This window comes from Narcine bancroftii, chromosome 10, assembly GCF_036971445.1.
Source record: "Narcine bancroftii isolate sNarBan1 chromosome 10, sNarBan1.hap1, whole genome shotgun sequence".
NCBI lineage: Eukaryota > Metazoa > Chordata > Chondrichthyes > Torpediniformes > Narcinidae > Narcine > Narcine bancroftii.
Window position 1 is genome coordinate 82237838 of NC_091478.1, and position 12999 is coordinate 82250836.

A 12999-nucleotide genomic window follows, 5' to 3' on the forward strand; every position below is an offset into this window, starting at 1 on the left:
CCGTCCTTAAAATAAATATCGGCAACTATGTTGCCCCTCACTGGTACTACATTTATTTACATTTTTTTCATTAACAAAGATGTTAGTAACTACTTAATAAACTAATGAAGCAACTGATGAAGGACAAAGATTAATCTCACACATCTCAGGAAACGGATCATGTGATCCAATTTTAGTCTCAGATATAATAGGTCATATAATCATTGTCCAGGTGAAATCACATCAGTCGTAAAATTAGACAAGCACTTCCTTGTTCTATTTGTGTCAGTGGCCCTGATCTTTTTCTTGCATTCACCACACACCAAATGATACACTTATGGTACAATACCCATACACAAAAATTGGTGGTGCTGCTTTAATGCTGGTGTGGACCAGAGGACTACCAATAGCTCCCTACAGCCTTTAAATGACCAGTTAAAGGAGCCGATGGTTTTTTTTTTAATATAAAATCTTCCCACCATGGGGTCTAGGCCTAAGATAGTGGTGTTTATGTTCGCAGCAGCCTCGAAAGGTTGCAGACTCTCGGGGAGCAGTGAGCTGGCACAGGGCACCGGTAACAGACAGAACACCCCATTGAGAAGAAGAAGCAGAGAAGTCTAAGGACGGTGACCACAGTGGCGGACCAGCAAGGGGCTCTGCAGCTGAAGAACACACATAGGTGGTGAGTTGTTGGTGACTTTCAGGTGAGGAACCCACATAAGCTGCGGGCTACTGACGACTTGAGGTCAAAGGATTCACACCAGGCTATGGGCTGCTGGAAACTGACTCGTGTAAACCAGGTATTGGAAATGGCATTCGAGAGCGTGCTCCGGGAAAGGAACCTGAGCTTTGAAGGCATCCTGATCATGTTTGGATCTGTAGCTCAGGTTGCCAATGGTATGAACTGAACTGGTCTTGTGTGGCTGCAGAGACTGAAGGAGTGTTGAAGGTGAATCTACACACACTCAGTGACTCTGGGGGAGTCTCTCTGAATGTAAAGGGTACTGGTGAATCTTTGTCTGCCTTATGGTGGCCTAAAGGCAATTTTGTGTAATACAGTACATTTCCAATTATCGAAAATGCTTGGGACCTGACCTATATTGGTTATAAGGATTTTTCGGATAATGGAGACATTTCTTTAAGCAGCAGAATACTTGCATCAGCTGACGCCACCTGCCCCACCTCCTCACTGCTGTTGCCAATCCTGCCCAGAAGCCCGATGTCTCATCTCACCTGTAAGTGGTAGGTGAATGCACTTACAGCCCTAGGGATTGTCCTCCAGCAGAATCCACTAAAAGGGGATTTGACAGAGGGAGCTCCTTGGGTGAACAGAATAAGAGCGCAACTTGAGCAGGATGAGCAGGGAGAGAGCATGGCTCAGGCGTGCAAGCAGAGGAAGAGTGCGGTATTCAATTCAAATTCAATTTGAATTGAATGCAATTTATGGAAATGCAATTTATGGAAAAGATGCAGAAACTTATGAGAAAAAAAATGTCAATTTATAATTAAATAATCAGTGCTGTCCTTTCCTTCAATGTGTAACCTGTGGACAAATGACTCTTTTGTAAATTGATTCCATGTTGCCCCACTTAAGCATGGTGGGTAAAAATAAAATCAACTTTTTTCAACTTGTGACATCGTGTCTCAGCCGAAAAGATTTTCGGAAATTCGAGAATTTTGGTCGAATGGTTTTCAGATAATCAGAAAGGGGTATTGTATTAGATTCCTGTTCTGAATTCCACTGTACTAATGTAAACTGAAATAGCAAGCTCACGTTATGGCCGTTGTTAAATAGTTGAACTAGGAGCACATTGTGCTAGTTTGTTACTTTTTTCATAATTTAGAGATTCAGATTTCAGATTTATTGTCAAAGTACATATATAACATCATATACTTTATTTTTTCTATGGGCAAAGCAGAATTGCCACTTAATGATAGTGCAAAGCGACAGTATACAGCGTATACATGTAAACAAATAATGAATATATCCAAACTGACTGCAATACAGAGAGAATATCTGCAAGCAGTGAAAGGCCTGTGTAGGAATTTTCAGGGGAAACTAATCAAATACTTTGAGAAGTGTGTTGCATTTACTGCAACTTCAGGGAAATAGCAGTAAAGAGTTCAAAGTTGGTAGATGCCTCCGGTGATTGAGGGTCGACCTCCAGCTTTTCTGGCTTCAGGATCTGCTCCATTGTTAAAAAAGAAACTTTAAGTGAATAAAATTGATGCACCATCAATTACTCAAAAGACTATTGTAGAGAAACCAACAGGCTTTTATTCACTTAAGAACAAAGGCACATCCATACTGTTTGACTGTCCTGCACTGAGGAGAGGTCTGTGGAACAGTCACCTTTATACAGGAGCCTGTGGGGAGTAGCCACAGGTACAATCGGCCAATAGGTGTGCCTGACCAGACAATGACATGTCACAGTGCTTTACCACAGCAACTTTATAGATGGTTTCGGTTTTAGCAATAGAGCAATTGAAAACATCCCTGAATCTTTCCCTTCACCTGATGGATGGCAGGGGGATGGACTGGGTGTCGGTCAGTTCGATTGGGCAGAAAAACAGCTCAGCACAGACGAGAAGGGATGAAGGGGCCTCTTTTATGTGCTGTAATGTTCTATGATGGAGCTTGTAGTAGAGTGTTAACACCTTGAAGAAGGTTTCGGATCTGAAACGTTGGTTATTTATTGATCTTTGCTGCAGAAAGAATGCTGTGTGACTTACTGAGTTTCTCCAACTTACTGTAACCTGCTACAGTCTGGAACCAGATGTGCAAATGAAGTAGACTGTCAAATCGGAGAAGTTATTGTCGTGAACAAGTCACGAAATTCGTTATTTTGTGGCAGCACAGTAAAAGTGGCTAACTGCATGGAATTTGGACCTCACTGTGCTTGATATGGATGTGAAAGTGGACGCTGACCCTGTCAGCAAAGACTTGAAATAGTAAAGACACAGAATTGCTGGTGGAACTCAGCAGGTCTCTCCGTTTCTAGAGATGGCCAAGCAGACTGAAGCTTGTCATTGGAGGCCTAATTTTTGGTAAGCACAGTACCTTGCTTTGCTTTAATCTCCATATAGACTTTGACTTGGAAACCTAGCACAGGTTGGAACTCCCCTGGAAAGGCTTCATTGGATTTGCCCTGGGTTGAAGGGTCAGAGCCAGCAGGTGGCGCCAGCATTGTTTATGTGACATTAAATATGGCGTCCGTGACAACAGGGAGATCACATGATCCACAAGCCCCACCCTTGTGACGCAGTTGATTGACACCAAGTCCGCCCCATCGGAGAACGACGCTTCCCCACAAAGAATGCGGACTGAAGAGGCCTGCCAATCAGAAGGCAAGGGGCAGACCTTCCGGTGTGGTGGTGTTTTAATGGGCCGTGCGGGATCGCCGAGGATGCGGGCAAGCCGGCAGTGTGGGGAATTCATTGGGTAAGAGAACGGGCGCTGGGTTTTGAGGATGCTGGTGTCACGGGCCGGATGTGCACAGCGGCCGCTGACAGGCTCCGCCTGCTGAGGAAGGCGCTGTTGTCTTTGTGCCCCGCTCGGGCAGCGGGGAGCTGGCGGCGGTCACCGAGACGGTGGGGGCGTGAGGCCTGATTGACGCTAATCCCGGCCAATCGGCTTCCAGCTCGTGGTTGACGTGCGGGATGTGCTGGCGAATGGGATGTCGGGGTGGGATTGGAGCAAAGACTTGGCAGAGGGGCCAGCAGGCGACAGGTGCAGGGGTCGTAGCTCCCGGGCTCCTCCACTAAAAGAGTCCTAAAGGTAGTTTCACAACTGAAATACCATCATCTTGCCATATAATGTGCTGGATTTCAGTTGAGAGCCTTGAAGAAAAGGCTGAAGTGGTGTTTGTCGGATCAGAGGACAACAAAACAAATACATTTTGTTTGGGTGCCTGTCTACATTTTGCTCATACCATGATGAAGGTACTTCACCTCTGAAATGCCCATGCCTTTTATTACACAAGTCTAAAAGTGTTGCCACCCTGCATTTACAATGCACCCGCTTACAGCCTTTCTGGAAAACTCCGGCAAGGCTCGCCAAAGCCTTGGTCACATTAAAAAAAAAATCAAATATCAGAAGAGAAACTCTGACAACTGCTTCTTGAATATTTAAGTAGGATCACAACAGTTTTCAGTCATAGTTTATACACTACCTTTTTATGCATCAAGGCATGTATTACAATGGTCTTTCAGGTTTAAAAGAAAAGCTCTGGATGAGCCCTCCAAAGTATTTCTTCTTTTGGGGTTAAAAAGTGAAACATCTGCTTTTTTTTTGGTTATGGTATTTTACTTTTGTCTTTTATGAGATGTTAGGTGTACGACCAGTAAATTAGTCAATCTATATATTTTGCAGCATCTATTAATTCCTTTCGTGATGCATACCTGTGGTTTTGTTTTTGCATTTGCATTCCAGGAAATACCTAGGATATGATGACTAATTTTCAGTGATATTTGCTGGTAGTTGATATGGCTTCCAGTGACCAATGATTTCACTTTTGTGCCCCACTCCCATGTACACGTGTCTGTCCATGGCTTCGTGCTATACCACAAAGACCACCTTTTGGAAGAACCGCTTGATTTTCTGTCCAGGCACTCCAACTACATGGCATTAATATTGACCTCTGATTTCTCCTAGCCTACTCACCATTCTCCCTTTGTCCCCTTGCCCTTTGTCTTCTTTATTCCAGCTCTCCATTTACAGAGCCATCCCTTCTCTCCCTGCTTGCTGCTCTGTCTCCCTCCCTTATCCACCTATACCTCTTGTCTTTGGGACCATGCTCCTCTCTTCCCCCCCCCCCCCCCTCCATTCTGTTTGGGTGCCTGATGAAGTTTTTCAATACCTTGATGAAAGGTTCAAGCCTAAATTGATTATGTATCATTATCTTTGCTATACAAAGTACACTGAGTTTCTTCAGCATTGTATTTTTACTTCAACCGTGGTGTTGGCAAACTTTTGAGTTTTACTTCCTCAACCAGGAGGTACACTTCATCTCATAACCTCCAAAATCCCCATGCCTTTTATTGCAAGAGTACAGAAGCATGGTTCCCCTGTATTTATGATGCACCTGCTCACAATTCAAGCACTGTCATTGGACTTAAAATTGGACGGCCTTTCTGGAGAACTCTGGCAAAAAAAAAATCAAATATCAGTTAGAAGAGAAACAAGTAGAATTGCTGACAGCAGGTTCTTGAATATTTCTGGAAGATCACATCAGCTTTCAGTCCTATTTTATAAACTTATGATCTTTCTATACATCAAGCTATGCATCACAATGTCCTTTTAAGAAAAAAAGCTGTGGCTGTGCCTTCTGAAGTATTTCTACTTTTGATTAGGGGGGGGGAAAGTGAAACTTTTTTTGTCAGTTATGGTGCTTGGCGTGTGACCAGTAAATTGGTCAATCTATATGTTATGCAGCATGCATTAATTTCCTTGGTGATGCATACCTTTGGTGCATTTATTTTACATTTTCATTTCAGGAAATGCCTAGTGAAATCAAGAGTGAAAATGTGATGAGTAATTTGCAGTGATATTTGTTGGTAGTTGTTATGGCTCCCAGTCTCACATGTCTGTCCATGGCCATCTGTAAACTGCTTTTCCATCTGAGCACTCTCCAACTGGATGACATTAACATTGACTTCTTCGGTTTCTGCTAGCCTACTCTCTGCTCTCTTCCCCTTCCTTTTGTTTTCTTTCCTCTTGCTCTCCACCCCCTTTCCTCTCTATTCACAGAGCCAACCCTCCTCCCCCTGCTTGCTGATGTGCCCTCCCTCCCTTATCCATCTATTACCTCCTGCCTTTGGGATGGTGCTCCTTCCCCTACCATTTTGTTCAGGCACCTGTCCACATTCTTCTATACCTTAATGAAGGGCTCAAACCCAAAATGTTGGTTATGTTTGCTATATAAAATACACTGTTTGACTGACTGAGTTTCTCCAACCTTGTCTTTTTGCTGGTAGTTGTTTTATGGCTGCAAATTGAATATATATTTCAATGATTTGGATGAGAATGTAAGGGTTCTGGTCAGTAAGTTTGCAGTATACAAAAACTGATAGTATATTGGAAGTGTATAAGGTTGTGTCCAAGGTAAGAGCAGAATCCAGATCAACTTGCAAAGTGGGCCAGGGAATACCAATGAAATTTAACTCTGACAAGAGTGGAGTGGTGCATTTTGATTAGTTAACCAGGGAAGGATGTGCCGAGGGAAATGTTATTGAATATATAGAAACCTTGGGTTTACAAGGACATAGTGCTTAAAAGTGAAACCTGGCTGGATTTGGCTTAATAATCACTTGAAGTACAAAATGCAGAAAAGATTGCCTGGTTTGGAGGGATTGAATTGTAAGGAAAGATTGGATAGGCTGGGGGAAAATTGGGGAGACATGATAGAGGTACCAGTATATAAAATTCTGAGGGGCATAAGTGAGATAGATAGCTTGTCTCTGGTTTCCATAGTAAGAGTATCTAAAGCACCTTTCACACTTGTATCCCACAAAATTAGCCATTCAGTGTCCTAGGATAGGGATGGGGATTTAGCATATTATAGTTGACCACTCCTGACTGGGACACTGAATGATTTCACACTTGCAAGGAGCCATCCCCAGGGTTAGGACTGTTCTACCTTCTACTGGTGAGGTCGTGATGCATTGATCTCTGGTGGACCTGCCTTAAATTCTGATCAATGTATTATCTTATATTTGAACAAAATTAATCATGCCTAGTTATAATGTAATTAAGCTTATGTACAGCACAGTATGAATCCTTCAGTCCCTGTTGTTGTTGTGCCGACCTATATAAACTTTTATAAGGGACTGTGGGAAAGTGCTAGCAATAATTAGCAATAGTGGACAATTTGTACAGCATGGGAAAGTTGGTAGTGCTTTAGCAGATGATTTGTACAGCGTGGGAAGGTTTGTAGCACTAAAGCACACAATTTGTATAGTTGATAGCACTATTGCGTACAATTTATAAATACCATGGGGAAAAGCGATGGCGGACGTGTCCTCCCAGAATTCTGTGCAGCAGAGAATGCACGGAGCATTCATGGAGGGGGTTCCTCTTCCACACAACATTCTGGGAAGTCAGGCCTGCCATTGCTTTTTCCCACCATCTTTATAAATTGTACGCTATAGTGAGACCAACTTTCCCACGTTGTTTAAAATTTGTCCACTATTGCTATTTATTTCCTCTCTCTTTCTGCGACATTCCCACGACAAAGTTTATACCTTTATTTTAATCTTTTCTTCCTTCATGTTCCTGCATTCATGCAAAAATTAGGGTCATTTCAATCCCACAATGCAATTGCCTATTCGACACTTGCTTGATTGCAACGCCGTTGACTGCAGACGTCGGGGATTGTATTAGGGGTTGAGGCTGTCAATCCCCAGCATGAGATGGTGTTACCTGATGCTGGCGTTGAACTGATTTTACTGTCGCACTTGACACTTTAAAAGCCAATTTGCTGTTAATTCTTGGGATCACTTGCAAGTGTGAAGGGAGCATAAGACAACAGGGCATAGTTTTACAGCAGTGGTTTTCAACTTTTTTCTTTCCACTCACATACCACCTTAAGTAATCCCTATGCCATAGGTGTTCTGTGATTAGTAAGGGATTACTTAAGGTGATATGTGGGTCGAAAGAAAAAGGTTGAAAACCTCTCTTTTAGAGAAATAGAGGGTTTAAAAGGGATCTCTGGATAAAAAGTTTCATAAAGTAATGGTATCTGCCAGGAGTAGGAGCTGGAGGCACAAATATTAACAACATTTGAGAGGTATCTGAATAAGCAAGGCATAAAGTGATGCAGTAAGTGTGAGTATATACATGATGATTAGCAGAGGTGCAGTGGGCCAAAGGGCCTGTTTTTATGCCATGCAACTGACTTTAAAAGTATTAACCCTCAATTGCTAATATTATTCTTTGTATAGACAGATAAGTACTTGGATGATTATTGTGCAGACAAAATGTATAATCACGGAATTAACTTTAACACTGCCAAAAGAGGTGTGACCTCTTGGTAGTTTTAAAGCCTGATCAAAGAATTTATTTACAAAAGAATTTGGGAGGGGCGGTGGATCGAAATTGGAAAGGATTTTCATTTGCATGAGGCCTTTGATCTTCAAACTACTGTGTAATTTAGATTTTTTGATAATGTGTTCATTATGATAAAGTAACAGGAATAAATTTATGAAGTTTGTATCCCTGTTGGCTGAGCGGCAATTATTGATCAGGGCTCTGGATAAGCTCCTGAGCTTTTTCTCAAATCATGCCAGTGTTCTTTGTGAAAACCAGGGAGGAAAAATGGGGGGAGGAAATTATTTTTCTTAGAACACACTAACACACTTGTTACCTCTTATTCTAAAAGATCAGTGAATATTCTTGGAACAAATTTCTGATTCTGAATTGTAAGACTTGCATTTAAAAAAAAACATTTTCTGACAGGATTAGTAATGCGGGAAAAAAAACCTTGCCTCCTACCTGCTACATTACAAACTGATTTCAATCCATTGTACAGAAAGATATTAGGTGCCGTTTTACTTAGTTCTCATAGCTTTGTCTACTTTGTAATGAGTGGAAAATCCACTTAGGATAAAGTTTAGGTTCTGTAACAATTGTGAAGAAAACTTCAGCTCAGCATTAAAGAAACATTTCCATTGGCTTTACCTGCAGTTTAGATTCTCCATAAATTGAGCTTGTGTGACAGGGTAACCACATGATCTGAACGGAATCCAGTGGGAAAATCTACTTTCATCACTCTTGGTCTACTCAGGCCTACAGGATGTGAAGAGCCCTTTGTAGTTTTCAGTGAATAGCAATAGAAACCTGGACAGTACAGTGAGGAGAATTTATCCTGAATACTTTTAACAGCAGGATAGCTGGGTGAGGGGCTTTGTGTGCTCCTTTTTAAACAAATGTGTGGAAATGTTTTTAATACATTTGTGAATTTTAAATACAAGTTGTATCTTTTTTTTTAAGTGGTAAATTGAAACACCACCCCTTCTTCAGTGAGGATGCTGAATGACCAAAGGAACTGCTCACACTAACCATGTGAGACTCTAGTATTCATGAAATGATATATTTACTTGTATATATGAATACTTATCCTGCATATGTATTTGTCTGTATATGTGTTATGTCTGATTGTGTGTCTGAGTGTTTTACACCAAGGACTGGAGAACGCTGTTTTGTTGGGTTGTACTTGTACAATCGTGGAAGCGTAGACAACGCTTCCACCAGCGTTGTCTCCGCTCCATCCTCAACATCCATTGGAGCGCTTTCATCCCTAACGTTGAAGTACTCGAGATGGCAGAGGTCGACAGCATCGAGTCCACGCTGCTGAAGATCCAACTGCGTTGGATGGGTCACGTCTCCAGAATGGAGGACCATCGCCTTCCCAAGATTGTGTTATATGGCGAGCTCTCCACTGGCCACCGTGACAGAGGTGCACCAAAGAAAAGGTACAAGGACTGCCTAAAGAAATCTCTTGGTGCCTGCCACATTGACCACCGCCAGTGGGCTGATATCGCCTCAAACCGTGCATCTTGGCGCCTCACAGTTTGGCGGGCAGCAACCTCCTTTGAAGAAGACCGCAGAGCCCACCTCACTGACAAAAGGCAAAGGAGGAAAAACCCAACACCCAACCCCAACCCACCAATTTTCCCCTGCAACCGCTGCAACCGTGTCTGCCTGTCCCACATCGGACTTGTCAGCCACAAACGAGCCTGCAGCTGACGTGGACTTTTTACCCCCTCCATAAATCTTCGTCCGCGAAGCCAAGCCAAAGAAGACTTGTACAATCACATGATAATAACTTGATATAAATTAAAAACAGATTTAAAAATAAGAAAGTAACTTGTATCTTTTTTATCTCCCAAGCTTTTATCCATGAAGGTGGTAAGGCATTGGGGTCTTGGATCCTGGCCTGTTACTAAATCCAGGAATAGATTTGCCCTTTTGGAACAGCAGCAGAGCAAACGTCCCAATTCAGACACCAAACCTGTGAGCACGTCTCAGAATTCAGGGTTGTACATGTGTATAGAAGTTGAGCGCTTCTGTTTCAATGCAATGGCTGGCAATAATCAATTGAGTCGATACTTTGTTTGAAAGTCAGATTTATAAAAGCTCTTTTGATGAGGTTCAAAAGTCTACTGTATGAATAAAATGAAGCATGGCATTGTTAATCTCTTGGAGTGGAATGTATGCCAAATGATAAAAGCAACCAGACAAGGGGACATTAACTGTTGGTACAAATTAAAGATTTAGTTGATTGAATACAATCTCCTTTCAATGTTCTTCCCTCCAACCATCTGAGAAACAACTTAGCTGATCATTTATTTTCCAGTGATCTTGGCAATCTAGATAAGGAGTGTGAAGTTAAGAGTGAAAAGAATCAATTTTTTTTAAAAAAAGCCTTAGAATCTCAGTGAACAGTTGAGATTCTTGTGTAGATATCTTCCCTACCACCCCTCTAATCCCCCCCCCAACCCTTGAAGCAATTAGAATTTTGTTCACAATTTTGGATCAAAAATGAACTAGCATCTATCACAATTTGCAGGCAAACATTTGAAATAAAATATTTTTAAAGTAAAAATACCCTGATGTACTTTGTTTTAAGGGAATCCTAAGATGTAAAGTGAGAATAGAGATTTGGGCTGGCTCTCTGAAGTTAGCAGTAGGTTTCTTGTGTTTTTTTCTTAGTAGTAGATACTGTTGAATATCAGGTGGGAATTGTAGTACAGTAGTTCAATGAATTAATTGTTGGATTTCAGTGGTTATGTGAATTTCTAATTTCTTTAGAGTTTTTCACAGTTCAACATGTCCAAAAAAATGTACATTGTTGGACATATTTTTATTGTAAAAATGCAATGCTGGAGAAACTCAGCAGGTCAAACAGTACTTAATATAGCAAAGCTAAGAATACATAATCAATGTTTCGGACTAGAGCCCTTCCACAAGGTATGAGCAAAATGTAGACAGGTGCCCGAACAAAATGTATGGTTTTTTTTGTCTTCTAATCTCTTGGTGCCTGCCACATTGACCACCGCCAGTGGGCTGATATCGCCTCCAACCGTGCATCTTGGTGCCTCACAGTTCGGCGGGCAGCAACCTCCTTTGAAGAAGACCGCAGAGCCCACCTCACTGACAAAAGACAAAGGAGGAAAAACCCAACACCCAACCCCAACCAACCAATTTTCCCTTGCAACCGCTGCAACCGTGCCTGCCTGTCCCGCATCGGACTTGTCAGTCACCAACGAGCCTGCAGCAGATGTGGACATAACCCTCCATAAATCTTCATCCGCGAAGCCAAGCCAAAGAAAAGAAAGAATCCTACATACATCACCTCAGCCCTTTCTTTAGTTCCCTAACCTCAAATCTAAGCACATTCACTTTAATTAACATGACAAGATGTTGATACTCCCTGTGATTTTTTTTTTCAGTCCTGCAACTGTTTTTAGGACTCCTTTAGTTATATTAAGTTACAGAAGCTAAATAATCTCTGCTTTCTCATTTTAAACTTCCAGGTCAAAACCAGAGGAAGAGAAATTAATTTAAAAACAGTCTCTTGACTTGTCAGGTATTCTAAATGAAAGGTGTATTGCTTTCCCATGAACTTCAAGTTATTGGTATATGCCTTCATTCCTTCTGTACTCTGTCTTCAGGCCATTATATAATATGTTAAGCCATTACATTTTGCTTGTCTTGCATACATTACAATAACCTACAAGTGTAAAGTGCGAACATGATCTAGTTGTATAAATAATTTACAATCTGTAAATATTGTAACACTGAAGCCTCAGACAAAAATCTCATCTGGTAATGGGCCAAGACCTGAAATTTGATCAGAGTGTATCAGGATGAATTGCTACCACCTTTTGTTTGAGAGTATGTATTGCATGACTGGTCCTGTAATGTCGATGCTTGTTGCAGTTTTTTGCGTCCATATAGTAGAGATATCAGTGCTTTTTGATTTGAGGACTATGGTTTGTTTGGAAGGATGATTGCACCAAAAGTTGAAAATGTATCTAATGTTGTTTTGTGGGCTTCTCATTTCTCTTCACTGAACAATTGCACTATTAATTAAATTAATTCCAGAATGATTATACAGAATTGGAGCTTGAACCTTTTTGTGCCGAGCTAAAATTTCTATCTTCGCACTTGAGGGCAATTCAATTACTCCAATGTGGAAGGAATAAAGATGTTTAAACCATTGTTAGCATAACGATATTAATGCAATGTTTATTGAATAAAACGGACAGTTCTAGAGATGCTCAGCATGTAATGTGGCATCGGTAGGGATACAGGGTTGAGGTTTCAAATTGACTTCATCAGCGCCTGTGTAGGATGCGAGGTTGTTGACCAGAAACATTAATTTTATTCCCTTTTCCACAGTTTCCTGATCTGAGTATTTATAGCACTTTTGTGTCAGATTTCAATATTTACAATTGTCTGTTAATTTAATGATTGTCACAGCCTGTCTTGTTTTTGGAATGTATTGAATCAAATATTTCCTATAAAATAGTTTTATATACACTATCAAACTGCTGATAATTCTTCAAATTTGGCTGGGTTTGTTACGTCCTGATATAAGTACTGAAACATGTGTGGGCGTGATCACGGTTTCAACATCCAGATACAGTTAATCTCTTAGCAGATATAATTTGATCGACAATATGACTGAATTTTATCTCTAGTTTCATTCAAGTACATTGAATTCTGCACACTTCATCTTTGGTTTTATTTCCCACTTGTATCCACTCAACTTGCACTGTGGGCCAAGAACACACCATGCTCGTGTTGCTGGAACCTCTCTTTCTTTAGTGACATAGTTTGACTTGAGTCTTCTGCTTAACCCAGAATCTCCATTTTGGTTGAATGAGCTCAAGTGTCTACTTAACTGAGGATTCTAACGTTTCCTTAACCATGCAACTCAAGAAATTTCCCACTGATAATTCAGCACAAAATTTGAATATTCTTGCAGTTGGAGAATTTCCTGAGAACTGTTCATC

General features: G+C 41.2%; 1 protein-coding gene across 4 annotated transcripts in view; it reads left to right on the forward strand.

Moving 5' to 3' along the window:
- The first annotated feature begins 3299 nt into the window (after positions 1-3299).
- Positions 3300-12999, forward strand: part of aktip (akt interacting protein) — a 43839-nt gene continuing 34139 nt past the window's right edge. For all 4 annotated transcript variants that reach the window (XM_069901598.1, XM_069901595.1, XM_069901597.1 and 1 more), the window contains exon 1: positions 3300-3421. The gene's annotated coding sequence lies outside the window, so the exon portion shown is untranslated. The remainder of the gene's footprint in view (positions 3422-12999) is intronic.